Source organism: Triturus cristatus, chromosome 5_2, assembly GCF_964204655.1.
Source record: "Triturus cristatus chromosome 5_2, aTriCri1.1, whole genome shotgun sequence".
NCBI lineage: Eukaryota > Metazoa > Chordata > Amphibia > Caudata > Salamandridae > Triturus > Triturus cristatus.
In genome coordinates, this window is record NC_140588.1 from 554,869,202 (window position 1) to 554,888,963 (window position 19,762).

Consider the following 19,762-nt stretch of genomic DNA (forward strand, 5'->3'; position numbering starts at 1 on the left):
CTGAAATTCACTTTCAAAGAAATTCACAATGAAATGCACTGTGTAAGTCCAGCATGTTGTCAGCTAAGAAATCAGTAAAAATGAACTATCTCATTACTGGCCATATAGATGAGAAAGGAAAATAAACTCATGTTTACAATGTGGATGTGAAAGAACAGTTTCTAGGTTCAGCTTCAATATTTATGTTTATGAATAATTGATATGTACATATTGTCTAACAGCTATCTAGATGGATAAAGCTATGTATGCATCTATACATACTTATGCGTTCATACGCATCAGTATAAAACATTGATATTAGGTTTTTTCTAGACCAAATTCTAAAAAATGAGTTAAACAGTGAATCTCATAATTGTAGTAGGTCCCACCGAGATTTGAACTCGGATCGCTGGATTCAGAATCCAGAGTGCTAACCATTACACCATGGAACCCTCTCACACAAGAGTGCCTTTTCCATTGAGACAAAAGAGAGCGCATCAGTGATGTCCTTCTCTTATATTGATAAAAAGATATCTCATTTGAATGGTCATAGTGGATAGAGATTTAATGTGATTTGATTCTTTTCAGCTATATTCTCTATAAAAGTGTTAAATATTCAAATGTTTATCTGAATATAAAAGTTATATCACAATGTTCATCTTTGCCTGTAGCATAATAAAACAGTCTACATTTCCAGACTACTGAAGCAATGTCTCTGTCTCCTGCATGGGTGGCTCGATAGAGCAATGGTTGGCAATTTGGACTTTGCATCCAATGATCCGATTTGAAACCTTGGAGGGACTTTTTTTATTACTCTTGAGCTTTTCCATTTCTTCATCTTTGTTCATTGATAGCTCAAATCCAACACCAGTAGGTTGAAAGAGTCAATTATTGAATGCTTTCAAAATGTCCATCAGCTTGAACAAGTTACATCAATACAAACTTTACAATACTTTGACATCAAATTTCTTCACAAAGTAGTTAGCCATTATAAAATCATATCCTGATTTTCTCAAACGCATTTCAGACGGGTGATTCACAGCATCACTTTTTTAAGCTTTCCTGCTATTGATAAGGCGAAAATAGCACATTTTGAATGAGAAGTTTTCTTCAATCAAACATAGAGGAACCCAAATGATGATCTCATTCAGCTAGTAAAAATGTTGTTTTATATTAGTATGGAAATCGTGAAAAGAAAATGTTTTTCATGCTGATTTACAACAGTTGATCTCCAATCGTAAAATATAAGCTTTTGGTCGGAGGCATCACAGGTACTGATCAAATTCTCATTTTTGAACTTTATTCACAAATCATATGATATGCTTTGTATACATCAACTGTATTGTTGGATCAATAATGAGTAAAAAGTGACTATCTCAATTTCAGGACATATAAAAGAGAAAGAAATAGAAACTCATGTTTCAAATGCTGAGAGGCAACAACTGTTCATGATTTTCACCTCCACTAATTATATTTATTTTTATAATCTATATGTTTATATTTTCCTATAAATATACAGAGACATATAGCTATATATACAGAGATACATATGTACAGGTTGATTTTTACATGTTTATAAGTAAATGTGATGTTGTTCCAAATAAAACTTCTAAGAACTGAATGGAAAAGAAAATTGTAAAGTTCAGATAAGTCCCACTGAAATTTGTACTCAGATCCCTGTTTTCAGAGTCCAGAGTGCTAACCATGACACCATCCACCCTCCCCTACCAGGGTGAGCTTTCCATTTTGACAGAAGAGATTTGCCTCAGGGGGCAACTTATCTTTCATTGAAAAATATTATCTCACATAAAAACCACTGTTCAACAGAGTTATAACGTTATTTGAGTCTTTTGGGCAACATCCTTCCCCAACATAGTTCAATATGCAAAAGTTTACCAGAATAGGAAAGCAATCCAATTCAGTTTCTCTTTGACAGTAGAATATTAAAAACTTTGACATTTCCACATTGCTGCAGCAGTTTGCACTCCTTTCACATGGGAGGTTCCATGGTGTAATGGTTAGCACTTTGGACTTTGAATCCAATGATCCGAGTTCAAATCTCGGTGGGACCATTTTATGACTCTTGACCAAATCATTTTCTTTCAAGTGTATTCATTAATATCACATATCTAATACCGGTAGGGTGAAAAATTAATTTATTGATTATACTCTAAAAGTTTACTAGATGTGAGCAAATAATAGAATTTTTACAATACCTGGAAACTAAATGGCTCAAAATAATGAGAGATTTTACAAACTCACTCTGGTTTCTCAAACTCATCACAGGGGCCTGATGCACGACATTACTTTTTAAAATCTTACTGTTATAGATAAGGGGAACAAGAAACTTTTTAATTGCAAAGCATTCATTAAAACAAAACTTGAGGAGCCAAACTTTGTATTACGGTGACCGAAGATGTGCAGTTTGAATAATAATCTTGAAATTCAGACGTACAAAGATTTTACACACTGATTTTCAACAGTAATTCCACAACCAATAAAGTTGAATCTTTTGAAAGACATGTCAAAGGTGTGAATCTGAAATTCACTTTCAAAGAAATTCACAATGAAATGCACTGTGTAAGTCCAGCATGTTGTCAGCTAAGAAATCAGCAAAAATGAACTATCTCATTACTGGCCATATAGATGAGAAAGGAAAATAAACTCATGTTTACAATGTGGATGTGAAAGAACAGTTTCTAGGTTCAGCTTCAATATTTATGTTTATGAATAATTGATATGTTCATATTGTCTAACAGCTATCTAGACGGATAAAGCTATGTATGCATCTATACATACTTATGCGTTCATACGCATCAGTATAAAACATTGATATTAGGTTTTTTCTAGACCAAATTCTAAAAAATGAGTTAAACAGTGAATCTCATAATTGTAGTAGGTCCCACCGAGATTTGAACTCGGATCGCTGGATTCAGAGTCCAGAGTGCTAACCATTACACCATGGAACCCTCTCACACAAGAGTGCCTTTTCCATTGAGACAAAAGAGAGCGCATCAGTGATGTCCTTCTCTTATATTGATAAAAAGATATCTCATTTGAATGGTCATAGTGGATAGAGATTTAATGTGATTTGATTATTTTCAGCTATATTCTCTATAAAAGTGTTAAATATTCAAATGTTTATCTGAATATAAAAGTTATATCACAATGTTCATCTTTGCCTGTAGCATAATAAAACAGTCTACATTTCCAGACTACTGAAGCAATGTCTCTGTCTCCTGCATGGGTGGCTCGATAGAGCAATGGTTGGCAATTTGGACTTTGCATCCAATGATCCGATTTGAAACCTTGGAGGGACTTTTTTTATTACTCTTGAGCTTTTCCATTTCTTCATCTTTGTTCATTGATAGCTCAAATCCAACACCAGTAGGTTGAAAGAGTCAATTATTGAATGCTTTCAAAATGTCCATCAGCTTGAACAAGTTACATCAATACAAACTTTACAATACTTTGACATCAAATTTCTTCACAAAGTAGTTAGCCATTATAAAATCATATCCTGATTTTCTCAAACACATTTCAGACGGGTGATTCACAGCATCACTTTTTTAAGCTTTCCCGCTATTGATAAGGCGAAAATAGCACATTTTGAATGAGAAGTTTCCTTCAATCAAACATAGTGGAACCCAAATGATGATCTCATTCAGCTAGTAAAAATGTTGTTTTATATTAGTATGGAAATCGTGAAAAGAAAATGTTTTTCATGCTGATTTACAACAGTTGATCTCCAATCGTAAAATATAAGCTTTTGGTCGGAGGCATGACAGGTACTGATCAAATTCTCATTTTTGAACTTCATTCACAAATCATATGATATGCTTTGTATACATCAACTGTATTGTTGGATCAATAATGAGTAAAAAGTGACTATCTCAATTTCAGGACATATAAAAGAGAAAGAAGTAGAAACTCATGTTTCAAATGCTGAGAGGCAACAACTGTTCATGATTTTCACCTCCACTAATTATATTTATTTTTATAATCTATATGTTTATATGTTCCTATAAATATACAGAGACATATAGCTATATATACAGAGATACATATGTACAGGTTGATTTTTACATGTTTATAAGTAAATGTGATGTTGTTCCAAATAAAACTTCTAAGAACTGAATGGAAAAGAAAATTGTAATGTTCACATAAGTCCCACTGATATTTGTACTCAGATCCCTGTTTTCAGAGTCCAGAGTGCTAACCACGACACCATCCACCCTCCCGTACCAGGGTGAGCTTTCCATTTTGACAGAAGAGATTTGCCTCAGGGGGCAACTTATCTTTCATTGAAAAATATTATCTCACATAAAAACCACTGTTCAACAGAGTTATAACGTTATTTGAGTCTTTTGGGCAACATCCTTCCCCAACATAGTTCAATATGCAAAAGTTTACCAGAATAGGAAAGCAATCCAATTCAGTTTCTCTTTGACAGTAGAATATTAAAAACTTTGACATTTCCACATTGCTGCAGCAGTTTGCACTCCTTTCACATGGGAGGTTCCATGGTGTAATGGTTAGCACTTTGGACTTTGAAACCAATGATCCGAGTTCAAATCTCGGTGGGACCATTTTATGACTCTTGACCAAATCATTTTCTTTCAAGTGTATTAATTAATATCACATATCTAATACCGGTAGGGTGAAAAATTAATTTATTGATTATACTCTAAAAGTTTACTAGATGTGAGCAAATAATAGAATTTTTACAATACCTGGAAACTAAATGGCTCAAAATAATGAGAGATTTTACAAACTCACTCTGGTTTCTCAAACTCATCACAGGGGCTTGATGCACGACATTACTTTTTAAAATCTTACTGTTATTGATAAGGGGAACAAGGAACTTTTTAATTGCAAAGCATTCATTAAAACAAAACTTGAGGACTCAAACTTTGTAATACGGGGACCGAAGATGTGCAGTTTGAATAATAATCTTGAAATTCAGACGTACAAAGATTTTACACACTGATTTTCAACAGTAAATCCACAACCAATAAAGTTGAATCTTTTGAAAGACATGTCAAAGGTGTGAATCTGAAATTCACTTTCAAAGAAATTCACAATGAAATGCACTGTGTAAGTCCAGCATGTTGTCAGCTAAGAAATCAGTAAAAATGAACTATCTCATTACTGGCCATATAGATGAGAAAGGAAAATAAACTCATGTTTACAATGTGGATGTGAAAGAACAGTTTCTAGGTTCAGCTTCAATATTTATGTTTATGAATAATTGATATGTTCATATTGTCTAACAGCTATCTAGACGGATAAAACTATGTATGCATCTATACATACTTATGCGTTCATACGCATCAGTATAAAACATTGATATTAGGTTTTTTCTAGACCAAATTCTAAAAAATGAGTTAAACAGTGAATCTCATAATTGTAGTAGGTCCCACCGAGATTTGAACTCGGATCGCTGGATTCAGAGTCCAGAGTGCTAACCATTACACCATGGAACCCTCTCACACAAGAGTGCCTTTTCCATTGAGACAAAAGAGAGCGCATCAGTGATGTCCTTCTCTTATATTGATAAAAAGATATCTCATTTGAATGGTCATAGTGGATAGAGATTTAATGTGATTTGATTATTTTCAGCTATATTCTCTATAAAAGTGTTAAATATTCAAATGTTTATCTGAATATAAAAGTTATATCACAATGTTCATCTTTGCCTGTAGCATAATAAAACAGTCTACATTTCCAGACTACTGAAACAATGTCTCTGTCTCCTGCATGGGTGGCTCGATAGAGCAATGGTTGGCAATTTGGACTTTGCATCCAATGATCCGATTTGAAACCTTGGAGGGACTTTTTTTATTACTCTTGAGCTTTTCCATTTCTTCATCTTTGTTCATTGATAGCTCAAATCCAACACCAGTAGGTTGAAAGAGTCAATTATTGAATGCTTTCAAAATGTCCATCAGCTTGAACAAGTTACATCAATACAAACTTTACAATACTTTGACATCAAATTTCTTCACAAAGTAGTTAGCCATTATAAAATCATATCCTGATTTTCTCAAACGCATTTCAGACGGGTGATTCACAGCATCACTTTTTTAAGCTTTCCCGCTATTGATAAGGCGAAAATAGCACATTTTGAATGAGAAGTTTCCTTCAATCAAACATAGTGGAACCCAAATGATGATCTCATTCAGCTAGTAAAAATGTTGTTTTATATTAGTATGGAAATCGTGAAAAGAAAATGTTTTTCATGCTGATTTACAACAGTTGATCTCCAATCGTAAAATATAAGCTTTTGGTCGGAGGCATGACAGGTACTGATCAAATTCTCATTTTTGAACTTCATTCACAAATCATATGATATGCTTTGTATACATCAACTGTATTGTTGGATCAATAATGAGTAAAAAGTGACTATCTCAATTTCAGGACATATAAAAGAGAAAGAAGTAGAAACTCATGTTTCAAATGCTGAGAGGCAACAACTGTTCATGATTTTCACCTCCACTAATTATATTTATTTTTATAATCTATATGTTTATATGTTCCTATAAATATACAGAGACATATAGCGATATATACAGAGATACATATGTACAGGTTGATTTTTACATGTTTATAAGTAAATGTGATGTTGTTCCAAATAAAACTTCTAAGAACTGAATGGAAAAGAAAATTGTAATGTTCAGATAAGTCCCACTGATATTTGTACTCAGATCCCTGTTTTCAGAGTCCAGAGTGCTAACCACGACACCATCCACCCTCCCGTACCAGGGTGAGCTTTCCATTTTGACAGAAGAGATTTGCCTCAGGGGGCAACTTATCTTTCATTGAAAAATATTATCTCACATAAAAACCACTGTTCAACAGAGTTATAACGTTATTTGAGTCTTTTGGGCAACATCCTTCCCCAACATAGTTCAATATGCAAAAGTTTACCAGAATAGGAAAGCAATCCAATTCAGTTTCTCTTTGACAGTAGAATATTAAAAACTTTGACATTTCCACATTGCTGCAGCAGTTTGCACTCCTTTCACATGGGAGGTTCCATGGTGTAATGGTTAGCACTTTGGACTTTGAAACCAATGATCCGAGTTCAAATCTCGGTGGGACCATTTTATGACTCTTGACCAAATCATTTTCTTTCAAGTGTATTCATTAATATCACATATCTAATACCGGTAGGGTGAAAAATTAATTTATTGATTATACTCTAAAAGTTTACTAGATGTGAGCAAATAATAGAATTTTTACAATACCTGGAAACTAAATGGCTCAAAATAATGAGAGATTTTACAAACTCACTCTGGTTTCTCAAACTCATCACAGGGGCTTGATGCACGACATTACTTTTTAAAATCTTACTGTTATTGATAAGGGGAACAAGGAACTTTTTAATTGCAAAGCATTCATTAAAACAAAACTTGAGGACTCAAACTTTGTATTACGGGGACCGAAGATGTGCAGTTTGAATAATAATCTTGAAATTCAGACGTACAAAGATTTTACACACTGATTTTCAACAGTAAATCCACAACCAATAAAGTTGAATCTTTTGAAAGACATGTCAAAGGTGTGAATCTGAAATTCACTTTCAAAGAAATTCACAATGAAATGCACTGTGTAAGTCCAGCATGTTGTCAGCTAAGAAATCAGTAAAAATGAACTATCTCATTACTGGCCATATAGATGAGAAAGGAAAATAAACTCATGTTTACAATGTGGATGTGAAAGAACAGTTTCTAGGTTCAGCTTCAATATTTATGTTTATGAATAATTGATATGTACATATTGTCTAACAGCTATCTAGATGGATAAAGCTATGTATGCATCTATACATACTTATGCGTTCATACGCATCAGTATAAAACATTGATATTAGGTTTTTTCTAGACCAAATTCTAAAAAATGAGTTAAACAGTGAATCTCATAATTGTAGTAGGTCCCACCGAGATTTGAACTCGGATCGCTGGATTCAGAATCCAGAGTGCTAACCATTACACCATGGAACCCTCTCACACAAGAGTGCCTTTTCCATTGAGACAAAAGAGAGCGCATCAGTGATGTCCTTCTCTTATATTGATAAAAAGATATCTCATTTGAATGGTCATAGTGGATAGAGATTTAATGTGATTTGATTCTTTTCAGCTATATTCTCTATAAAAGTGTTAAATATTCAAATGTTTATCTGAATATAAAAGTTATATCACAATGTTCATCTTTGCCTGTAGCATAATAAAACAGTCTACATTTCCAGACTACTGAAGCAATGTCTCTGTCTCCTGCATGGGTGGCTCGATAGAGCAATGGTTGGCAATTTGGACTTTGCATCCAATGATCCGATTTGAAACCTTGGAGGGACTTTTTTTATTACTCTTGAGCTTTTCCATTTCTTCATCTTTGTTCATTGATAGCTCAAATCCAACACCAGTAGGTTGAAAGAGTCAATTATTGAATGCTTTCAAAATGTCCATCAGCTTGAACAAGTTACATCAATACAAACTTTACAATACTTTGACATCAAATTTCTTCACAAAGTAGTTAGCCATTATAAAATCATATCCTGATTTTCTCAAACGCATTTCAGACGGGTGATTCACAGCATCACTTTTTTAAGCTTTCCTGCTATTGATAAGGCGAAAATAGCACATTTTGAATGAGAAGTTTTCTTCAATCAAACATAGAGGAACCCAAATGATGATCTCATTCAGCTAGTAAAAATGTTGTTTTATATTAGTATGGAAATCGTGAAAAGAAAATGTTTTTCATGCTGATTTACAACAGTTGATCTCCAATCGTAAAATATAAGCTTTTGGTCGGAGGCATCACAGGTACTGATCAAATTCTCATTTTTGAACTTTATTCACAAATCATATGATATGCTTTGTATACATCAACTGTATTGTTGGATCAATAATGAGTAAAAAGTGACTATCTCAATTTCAGGACATATAAAAGAGAAAGAAATAGAAACTCATGTTTCAAATGCTGAGAGGCAACAACTGTTCATGATTTTCACCTCCACTAATTATATTTATTTTTATAATCTATATGTTTATATTTTCCTATAAATATACAGAGACATATAGCTATATATACAGAGATACATATGTACAGGTTGATTTTTACATGTTTATAAGTAAATGTGATGTTGTTCCAAATAAAACTTCTAAGAACTGAATGGAAAAGAAAATTGTAAAGTTCAGATAAGTCCCACTGAAATTTGTACTCAGATCCCTGTTTTCAGAGTCCAGAGTGCTAACCATGACACCATCCACCCTCCCCTACCAGGGTGAGCTTTCCATTTTGACAGAAGAGATTTGCCTCAGGGGGCAACTTATCTTTCATTGAAAAATATTATCTCACATAAAAACCACTGTTCAACAGAGTTATAACGTTATTTGAGTCTTTTGGGCAACATCCTTCCCCAACATAGTTCAATATGCAAAAGTTTACCAGAATAGGAAAGCAATCCAATTCAGTTTCTCTTTGACAGTAGAATATTAAAAACTTTGACATTTCCACATTGCTGCAGCAGTTTGCACTCCTTTCACATGGGAGGTTCCATGGTGTAATGGTTAGCACTTTGGACTTTGAATCCAATGATCCGAGTTCAAATCTCGGTGGGACCATTTTATGACTCTTGACCAAATCATTTTCTTTCAAGTGTATTCATTAATATCACATATCTAATACCGGTAGGGTGAAAAATTAATTTATTGATTATACTCTAAAAGTTTACTAGATGTGAGCAAATAATAGAATTTTTACAATACCTGGAAACTAAATGGCTCAAAATAATGAGAGATTTTACAAACTCACTCTGGTTTCTCAAACTCATCACAGGGGCCTGATGCACGACATTACTTTTTAAAATCTTACTGTTATAGATAAGGGGAACAAGAAACTTTTTAATTGCAAAGCATTCATTAAAACAAAACTTGAGGAGCCAAACTTTGTATTACGGTGACCGAAGATGTGCAGTTTGAATAATAATCTTGAAATTCAGACGTACAAAGATTTTACACACTGATTTTCAACAGTAATTCCACAACCAATAAAGTTGAATCTTTTGAAAGACATGTCAAAGGTGTGAATCTGAAATTCACTTTCAAAGAAATTCACAATGAAATGCACTGTGTAAGTCCAGCATGTTGTCAGCTAAGAAATCAGCAAAAATGAACTATCTCATTACTGGCCATATAGATGAGAAAGGAAAATAAACTCATGTTTACAATGTGGATGTGAAAGAACAGTTTCTAGGTTCAGCTTCAATATTTATGTTTATGAATAATTGATATGTTCATATTGTCTAACAGCTATCTAGACGGATAAAGCTATGTATGCATCTATACATACTTATGCGTTCATACGCATCAGTATAAAACATTGATATTAGGTTTTTTCTAGACCAAATTCTAAAAAATGAGTTAAACAGTGAATCTCATAATTGTAGTAGGTCCCACCGAGATTTGAACTCGGATCGCTGGATTCAGAGTCCAGAGTGCTAACCATTACACCATGGAACCCTCTCACACAAGAGTGCCTTTTCCATTGAGACAAAAGAGAGCGCATCAGTGATGTCCTTCTCTTATATTGATAAAAAGATATCTCATTTGAATGGTCATAGTGGATAGAGATTTAATGTGATTTGATTATTTTCAGCTATATTCTCTATAAAAGTGTTAAATATTCAAATGTTTATCTGAATATAAAAGTTATATCACAATGTTCATCTTTGCCTGTAGCATAATAAAACAGTCTACATTTCCAGACTACTGAAACAATGTCTCTGTCTCCTGCATGGGTGGCTCGATAGAGCAATGGTTGGCAATTTGGACTTTGCATCCAATGATCCGATTTGAAACCTTGGAGGGACTTTTTTTATTACTCTTGAGCTTTTCCATTTCTTCATCTTTGTTCATTGATAGCTCAAATCCAACACCAGTAGGTTGAAAGAGTCAATTATTGAATGCTTTCAAAATGTCCATCAGCTTGAACAAGTTACATCAATACAAACTTTACAATACTTTGACATCAAATTTCTTCACAAAGTAGTTAGCCATTATAAAATCATATCCTGATTTTCTCAAACGCATTTCAGACGGGTGATTCACAGCATCACTTTTTTAAGCTTTCCCGCTATTGATAAGGCGAAAATAGCACATTTTGAATGAGAAGTTTCCTTCAATCAAACATAGTGGAACCCAAATGATGATCTCATTCAGCTAGTAAAAATGTTGTTTTATATTAGTATGGAAATCGTGAAAAGAAAATGTTTTTCATGCTGATTTACAACAGTTGATCTCCAATCGTAAAATATAAGCTTTTGGTCGGAGGCATGACAGGTACTGATCAAATTCTCATTTTTGAACTTCATTCACAAATCATATGATATGCTTTGTATACATCAACTGTATTGTTGGATCAATAATGAGTAAAAAGTGACTATCTCAATTTCAGGACATATAAAAGAGAAAGAAGTAGAAACTCATGTTTCAAATGCTGAGAGGCAACAACTGTTCATGATTTTCACCTCCACTAATTATATTTATTTTTATAATCTATATGTTTATATGTTCCTATAAATATACAGAGACATATAGCGATATATACAGAGATACATATGTACAGGTTGATTTTTACATGTTTATAAGTAAATGTGATGTTGTTCCAAATAAAACTTCTAAGAACTGAATGGAAAAGAAAATTGTAATGTTCAGATAAGTCCCACTGATATTTGTACTCAGATCCCTGTTTTCAGAGTCCAGAGTGCTAACCACGACACCATCCACCCTCCCGTACCAGGGTGAGCTTTCCATTTTGACAGAAGAGATTTGCCTCAGGGGGCAACTTATCTTTCATTGAAAAATATTATCTCACATAAAAACCACTGTTCAACAGAGTTATAACGTTATTTGAGTCTTTTGGGCAACATCCTTCCCCAACATAGTTCAATATGCAAAAGTTTACCAGAATAGGAAAGCAATCCAATTCAGTTTCTCTTTGACAGTAGAATATTAAAAACTTTGACATTTCCACATTGCTGCAGCAGTTTGCTCTCCTTTCACATGGGAGGTTCCATGGTGTAATGGTTAGCACTTTGGACTTTGAAACCAATGATCCGAGTTCAAATCTCGGTGGGACCATTTTATGACTCTTGACCAAATCATTTTCTTTCAAGTGTATTCATTAATATCACATATCTAATACCGGTAGGGTGAAAAATTAATTTATTGATTATACTCTAAAAGTTTACTAGATGTGAGCAAATAATAGAATTTTTACAATACCTGGAAACTAAATGGCTCAAAATAATGAGAGATTTTACAAACTCACTCTGGTTTCTCAAACTCATCACAGGGGCTTGATGCACGACATTACTTTTTAAAATCTTACTGTTATTGATAAGGGGAACAAGGAACTTTTTAATTGCAAAGCATTCATTAAAACAAAACTTGAGGACTCAAACTTTGTAATACGGGGACCGAAGATGTGCAGTTTGAATAATAATCTTGAAATTCAGACGTACAAAGATTTTACACACTGATTTTCAACAGTAAATCCACAACCAATAAAGTTGAATCTTTTGAAAGACATGTCAAAGGTGTGAATCTGAAATTCACTTTCAAAGAAATTCACAATGAAATGCACTGTGTAAGTCCAGCATGTTGTCAGCTAAGAAATCAGCAAAAATGAACTATCTCATTACTGGCCATATAGATGAGAAAGGAAAATAAACTCATGTTTACAATGTGGATGTGAAAGAACAGTTTCTAGGTTCAGCTTCAATATTTATGTTTATGAATAATTGATATGTACATATTGTCTAACAGCTATCTAGATGGATAAAGCTATGTATGCATCTATACATACTTATGCGTTCATACGCATCAGTATAAAACATTGATATTAGGTTTTTTCTAGACCAAATTCTAAAAAATGAGTTAAACAGTGAATCTCATAATTGTAGTAGGTCCCACCGAGATTTGAACTCGGATCGCTGGATTCAGAATCCAGAGTGCTAACCATTACACCATGGAACCCTCTCACACAAGAGTGCCTTTTCCATTGAGACAAAAGAGAGCGCATCAGTGATGTCCTTCTCTTATATTGATAAAAAGATATCTCATTTGAATGGTCATAGTGGATAGAGATTTAATGTGATTTGATTATTTTCAGCTATATTCTCTATAAAAGTGTTAAATATTCAAATGTTTATCTGAATATAAAAGTTATATCACAATGTTCATCTTTGCCTGTAGCATAATAAAACAGTCTACATTTCCAGACTACTGAAGCAATGTCTCTGTCTCCTGCATGGGTGGCTCGATAGAGCAATGGTTGGCAATTTGGACTTTGCATCCAATGATCCGATTTGAAACCTTGGAGGGACTTTTTTTATTACTCTTGAGCTTTTCCATTTCTTCATCTTTGTTCATTGATAGCTCAAATCCAACACCAGTAGGTTGAAAGAGTCAATTATTGAATGCTTTCAAAATGTCCATCAGCTTGAACAAGTTACATCAATACAAACTTTACAATACTTTGACATCAAATTTCTTCACAAAGTAGTTAGCCATTATAAAATCATATCCTGATTTTCTCAAACGCATTTCAGACGGGTGATTCACAGCATCACTTTTTTAAGCTTTCCTGCTATTGATAAGGCGAAAATAGCACATTTTGAATGAGAAGTTTTCTTCAATCAAACATAGAGGAACCCAAATGATGATCTCATTCAGCTAGTAAAAATGTTGTTTTATATTAGTATGGAAATCGTGAAAAGAAAATGTTTTTCATGCTGATTTACAACAGTTGATCTCCAATCGTAAAATATAAGCTTTTGGTCAAAGGCATCACAGGTACTGATCAAATTCTCATTTTTGAACTTTATTCACAAATCATATGATATGCTTTGTATACATCAACTGTATTGTTGGATCAATAATGAGTAAAAAGTGACTATCTCAATTTCAGGACATATAAAAGAGAAAGAAGTAGAAACTCATGTTTCAAATGCTGAGAGGCAACAACTGTTCATGATTTTCACCTCCACTAATTATATTTATTTTTATAATCTATATGTTTATATTTTCCTATAAATATACAGAGACATATAGCTATATATACAGAGATACATATGTACAGGTTGATTTTTACATGTTTATAAGTAAATGTGATGTTGTTCCAAATAAAACTTCTAAGAACTGAATGGAAAAGAAAATTGTAAAGTTCAGATAAGTCCCACTGAAATTTGTACTCAGATCCCTGTTTTCAGAGTCCAGAGTGCTAACCATGACACCATCCACCCTCCCCTACCAGGGTGAGCTTTCCATTTTGACAGAAGAGATTTGCCTCAGGGGGCAACTTATCTTTCATTGAAAAATATTATCTCACATAAAAACCACTGTTCAACAGAGTTATAACGTTATTTGAGTCTTTTGGGCAACATCCTTCCCCAACATAGTTCAATATGCAAAAGTTTACCAGAATAGGAAAGCAATCCAATTCAGTTTCTCTTTGACAGTAGAATATTAAAAACTTTGACATTTCCACATTGCTGCAGCAGTTTGCACTCCTTTCACATGGGAGGTTCCATGGTGTAATGGTTAGCACTTTGGACTTTGAATCCAATGATCCGAGTTCAAATCTCGGTGGGACCATTTTATGACTCTTGACCAAATCATTTTCTTTCAAGTGTATTCATTAATATCACATATCTAATACCGGTAGGGTGAAAAATTAATTTATTGATTATACTCTAAAAGTTTACTAGATGTGAGCAAATAATAGAATTTTTACAATACCTGGAAACTAAATGGCTCAAAATAATGAGAGATTTTACAAACTCACTCTGGTTTCTCAAACTCATCACAGGGGCCTGATGCACGACATTACTTTTTAAAATCTTACTGTTATTGATAAGGGGAACAAGAAACTTTTTAATTGCAAAGCATTCATTAAAACAAAACTTGAGGAGCCAAACTTTGTATTACGGTGACCGAAGATGTGCAGTTTGAATAATAATCTTGAAATTCAGACGTACAAAGATTTTACACACTGATTTTCAACGGTAATTCCACAACCAATAAAGTTGAATCTTTTGAAAGACATGTCAAAGGTGTGAATCTGAAATTCACTTTCAAAGAAATTCACAATGAAATGCACTGTGTAAGTCCAGCATGTTGTCAGCTAAGAAATCAGCAAAAATGAACTATCTCATTACTGGCCATATAGATGAGAAAGGAAAATAAACTCATGTTTACAATGTGGATGTGAAAGAACAGTTTCTAGGTTCAGCTTCAATATTTATGTTTATGAATAATTGATATGTTCATATTGTCTAACAGCTATCTAGACGGATAAAGCTATGTATGCATCTATACATACTTATGCGTTCATACGCATCAGTATAAAACATTGATATTAGGTTTTTTCTAGACCAAATTCTAAAAAATGAGTTAAACAGTGAATCTCATAATTGTAGTAGGTCCCACCGAGATTTGAACTCGGATCGCTGGATTCAGAGTCCAGAGTGCTAACCATTACACCATGGAACCCTCTCACACAAGAGTGCCTTTTCCATTGAGACAAAAGAGAGCGCATCAGTGATGTCCTTCTCTTATATTGATAAAAAGATATCTCATTTGAATGGTCATAGTGGATAGAGATTTAATGTGATTTGATTATTTTCAGCTATATTCTCTATAAAAGTGTTAAATATTCAAATGTTTATCTGAATATAAAAGTTATATCACAATGTTCATCTTTGCCTGTAGCATAATAAAACAGTCTACATTTCCAGACTACTGAAACAATGTCTCTGTCTCCTGCATGGGTGGCTCGATAGAGCAATGGTTGGCAATTTGGACTTTGCATCCAATGATCCGATTTGAAACCTTGGAGGGACTTTTTTTATTACTCTTGAGCTTTTCCATTTCTTCATCTTTGTTCATTGATAGCTCAAATCCAACACCAGTAGGTTGAAAGAGTCAATTATTGAATGCTTTCAAAATGTCCATCAGCTTGAACAAGTTACATCAATACAAACTTTACAATACTTTGACATCAAATTTCTTCACAAAGTAGTTAGCCATTATAAAATCATATCCTGATTTTCTCAAACGCATTTCAGACGGGTGATTCACAGCATCACTTTTTTAAGCTTTCCCGCTATTGATAAGGCGAAAATAGCACATTTTGAATGAGAAGTTTCCTTCAATCAAACATAGTGGAACCCAAATGATGATCTCATTCAGCTAGTAAAAATGTTGTTTTATATTAGTATGGAAATCGTGAAAAGAAAATGTTTTTCATGCTGATTTACAACAGTTGATCTCCAATCGTAAAATATAAGCTTTTGGTCGGAGGCATGACAGGTACTGATCAAATTCTCATTTTTGAACTTCATTCACAAATCATATGATATGCTTTGTATACATCAACTGTATTGTTGGATCAATAATGAGTAAAAAGTGACTATCTCAATTTCAGGACATATAAAAGAGAAAGAAGTAGAAACTCATGTTTCAAATGCTGAGAGGCAACAACTGTTCATGATTTTCACCTCCACTAATTATATTTATTTTTATAATCTATATGTTTATATGTTCCTATAAATATACAGAGACATATAGCGATATATACAGAGATACATATGTACAGGTTGATTTTTACATGTTTATAAGTAAATGTGATGTTGTTCCAAATAAAACTTCTAAGAACTGAATGGAAAAGAAAATTGTAATGTTCAGATAAGTCCCACTGATATTTGTACTCAGATCCCTGTTTTCAGAGTCCAGAGTGCTAACCACGACACCATCCACCCTCCCGTACCAGGGTGAGCTTTCCATTTTGACAGAAGAGATTTGCCTCAGGGGGCAACTTATCTTTCATTGAAAAATATTATCTCACATAAAAACCACTGTTCAACAGAGTTATAACGTTATTTGAGTCTTTTGGGCAACATCCTTCCCCAACATAGTTCAATATGCAAAAGTTTACCAGAATAGGAAAGCAATCCAATTCAGTTTCTCTTTGACAGTAGAATATTAAAAACTTTGACATTTCCACATTGCTGCAGCAGTTTGCACTCCTTTCACATGGGAGGTTCCATGGTGTAATGGTTAGCACTTTGGACTTTGAAACCAATGATCCGAGTTCAAATCTCGGTGGGACCATTTTATGACTCTTGACCAAATCATTTTCTTTCAAGTGTATTCATTAATATCACATATCTAATACCGGTAGGGTGAAAAATTAATTTATTGATTATACTCTAAAAGTTTACTAGATGTGAGCAAATAATAGAATTTTTACAATACCTGGAAACTAAATGGCTCAAAATAATGAGAGATTTTACAAACTCACTCTGGTTTCTCAAACTCATCACAGGGGCTTGATGCACGACATTACTTTTTAAAATCTTACTGTTATTGATAAGGGGAACAAGGAACTTTTTAATTGCAAAGCATTCATTAAAACAAAACTTGAGGACTCAAACTTTGTAATACGGGGACCGAAGATGTGCAGTTTGAATAATAATCTTGAAATTCAGACGTACAAAGATTTTACACACTGATTTTCAACAGTAAATCCACAACCAATAAAGTTGAATCTTTTGAAAGACATGTCAAAGGTGTGAATCTGAAATTCACTTTCAAAGAAATTCACAATGAAATGCACTGTGTAAGTCCAGCATGTTGTCAGCTAAGATATCAGCAAAAATGAACTATCTCATTACTGGCCATATAGATGAGAAAGGAAAATAAACTCATGTTTACAATGTGGATGTGAAAGAACAGTTTCTAGGTTCAGCTTCAATATTTATGTTTATGAATAATTGATATGTACATATTGTCTAACAGCTATCTAGATGGATAAAGCTATGTATGCATCTATACATACTTATGCGTTCATACGCATCAGTATAAAACATTGATATTAGGTTTTTTCTAGACCAAATTCTAAAAAATGAGATAAACAGTGAATCTCATAATTGTAGTAGGTCCCACCGAGATTTGAACTCGGATCGCTGGATTCAGAATCCAGAGTGCTAACCATTACACCATGGAACCCTCTCACACAAGAGTGCCTTTTCCATTGAGACAAAAGAGAGCGCATCAGTGATGTCCTTCTCTTATATTGATAAAAAGATATCTCATTTGAATGGTCATAGTGGATAGAGATTTAATGTGATTTGATTCTTTTCAGCTATATTCTCTATAAAAGTGTTAAATATTCAAATGTTTATCTGAATATAAAAGTTATATCACAATGTTCATCTTTGCCTGTAGCATAATAAAACAGTCTACATTTCCAGACTACTGAAGCAATGTCTCTGTCTCCTGCATGGGTGGCTCGATAGAGCAATGGTTGGCAATTTGGACTTTGCATCCAATGATCCGATTTGAAACCTTGGAGGGACTTTTTTTATTACTCTTGAGCTTTTCCATTTCTTCATCTTTGTTCATTGATAGCTCAAATCCAACACCAGTAGGTTGAAAGAGTCAATTATTGAATGCTTTCAAAATGTCCATCAGCTTGAACAAGTTACATCAATACAAACTTTACAATACTTTGACATCAAATTTCTTCACAAAGTAGTTAGCCATTATAAAATCATATCCTGATTTTCTCAAACGCATTTCAGACGGGTGATTCACAGCATCACTTTTTTAAGCTTTCCTGCTATTGATAAGGCGAAAATAGCACATTTTGAATGAGAAGTTTTCTTCAATCAAACATAGAGGAACCCAAATGATGATCTCATTCAGCTAGTAAAAATGTTGTTTTATATTAGTATGGAAATCGTGAAAAGAAAATGTTTTTCATGCTGATTTACAACAGTTGATCTCCAATCGTAAAATATAAGCTTTTGGTCAAAGGCATCACAGGTACTGATCAAATTCTCATTTTTGAACTTTATTCACAAATCATATGATATGCTTTGTATACATCAACTGTATTGTTGGATCAATAATGAGTAAAAAGTGACTATCTCAATTTCAGGACATATAAAAGAGAAAGAAGTAGAAACTCATGTTTCAAATGCTGAGAGGCAACAACTGTTCATGATTTTCACCTCCACTAATTATATTTATTTTTATAATCTATATGTTTATATTTTCCTATAAATATACAGAGACATATAGCTATATATACAGAGATACATATGTACAGGTTGATTTTTACATGTTTATAAGTAAATGTGATGTTGTTCCAAATAAAACTTCTAAGAACTGAATGGAAAAGAAAATTGTAAAGTTCAGATAAGTCCCACTGAAATTTGTACTCAGATCCCTGTTTTCAGAGTCCAGAGTGCTAACCATGACACCATCCACCCTCCCCTACCAGGGTGAGCTTTCCATTTTGACAGAAGAGATTTGCCTGAGGGGGCAACTTATCTTTCATTGAAAAATATTATCTCACATAAAAACCACTGTTCAACAGAGTTATAACGTTATTTGAGTCTTTTGGGCAACATCCTTCCCCAACATAGTTCAATATGCAAAAGTTTACCAGAATAGGAAAGCAATCCAATTCAGTTTCTCTTTGACAGTAGAATATTAAAAACTTTGACATTTCCACATTGCTGCAGCAGTTTGCACTCCTTTCACATGGGAGGTTCCATGGTGTAATGGTTAGCACTTTGGACTTTGAATCCAATGATCCGAGTTCAAATCTCGGTGGGACCATTTTATGACTCTTGACCAAATCATTTTCTTTCAAGTGTATTCATTAATATCACATATCTAATACCGGTAGGGTGAAAAATTAATTTATTGAT

At 33.5% G+C, this 19,762-nt stretch overlaps 12 non-coding genes across 12 annotated transcripts; 4 read left to right on the forward strand and 8 right to left on the reverse strand.

The window, feature by feature from the left end:
• Positions 1 to 359: 359 nt before the first annotated feature.
• TRNAQ-CUG (transfer RNA glutamine (anticodon CUG)) lies at positions 360 to 431 on the reverse strand. Its single transcript has one exon. It is a non-coding gene; the product is annotated as a tRNA-Gln (tRNA).
• Positions 432 to 1,979: 1,548 nt separating this feature from the next.
• On the forward strand, positions 1,980 to 2,051 carry TRNAQ-UUG (transfer RNA glutamine (anticodon UUG)). Its single transcript has one exon. It is a non-coding gene; the product is annotated as a tRNA-Gln (tRNA).
• Positions 2,052 to 2,876: 825 nt separating this feature from the next.
• Positions 2,877 to 2,948, reverse strand: TRNAQ-CUG (transfer RNA glutamine (anticodon CUG)). Its single transcript has one exon. It is a non-coding gene; the product is annotated as a tRNA-Gln (tRNA).
• A 2,445-nt stretch (positions 2,949 to 5,393) lies between these two features.
• On the reverse strand, positions 5,394 to 5,465 carry TRNAQ-CUG (transfer RNA glutamine (anticodon CUG)). The gene has a single exon. It is a non-coding gene; the product is annotated as a tRNA-Gln (tRNA).
• Positions 5,466 to 7,910: 2,445 nt separating this feature from the next.
• On the reverse strand, positions 7,911 to 7,982 carry TRNAQ-CUG (transfer RNA glutamine (anticodon CUG)). Its single transcript has one exon. It is a non-coding gene; the product is annotated as a tRNA-Gln (tRNA).
• Positions 7,983 to 9,530: 1,548 nt separating this feature from the next.
• TRNAQ-UUG (transfer RNA glutamine (anticodon UUG)) lies at positions 9,531 to 9,602 on the forward strand. Its single transcript has one exon. It is a non-coding gene; the product is annotated as a tRNA-Gln (tRNA).
• Positions 9,603 to 10,427: 825 nt separating this feature from the next.
• TRNAQ-CUG (transfer RNA glutamine (anticodon CUG)) lies at positions 10,428 to 10,499 on the reverse strand. The gene has a single exon. It is a non-coding gene; the product is annotated as a tRNA-Gln (tRNA).
• A 2,445-nt stretch (positions 10,500 to 12,944) lies between these two features.
• On the reverse strand, positions 12,945 to 13,016 carry TRNAQ-CUG (transfer RNA glutamine (anticodon CUG)). Its single transcript has one exon. It is a non-coding gene; the product is annotated as a tRNA-Gln (tRNA).
• Positions 13,017 to 14,564: 1,548 nt separating this feature from the next.
• TRNAQ-UUG (transfer RNA glutamine (anticodon UUG)) lies at positions 14,565 to 14,636 on the forward strand. The gene has a single exon. It is a non-coding gene; the product is annotated as a tRNA-Gln (tRNA).
• An 825-nt stretch (positions 14,637 to 15,461) lies between these two features.
• TRNAQ-CUG (transfer RNA glutamine (anticodon CUG)) lies at positions 15,462 to 15,533 on the reverse strand. Its single transcript has one exon. It is a non-coding gene; the product is annotated as a tRNA-Gln (tRNA).
• Positions 15,534 to 17,978: 2,445 nt separating this feature from the next.
• On the reverse strand, positions 17,979 to 18,050 carry TRNAQ-CUG (transfer RNA glutamine (anticodon CUG)). The gene has a single exon. It is a non-coding gene; the product is annotated as a tRNA-Gln (tRNA).
• Positions 18,051 to 19,598: 1,548 nt separating this feature from the next.
• On the forward strand, positions 19,599 to 19,670 carry TRNAQ-UUG (transfer RNA glutamine (anticodon UUG)). Its single transcript has one exon. It is a non-coding gene; the product is annotated as a tRNA-Gln (tRNA).
• Positions 19,671 to 19,762: the final 92 nt, after the last annotated feature.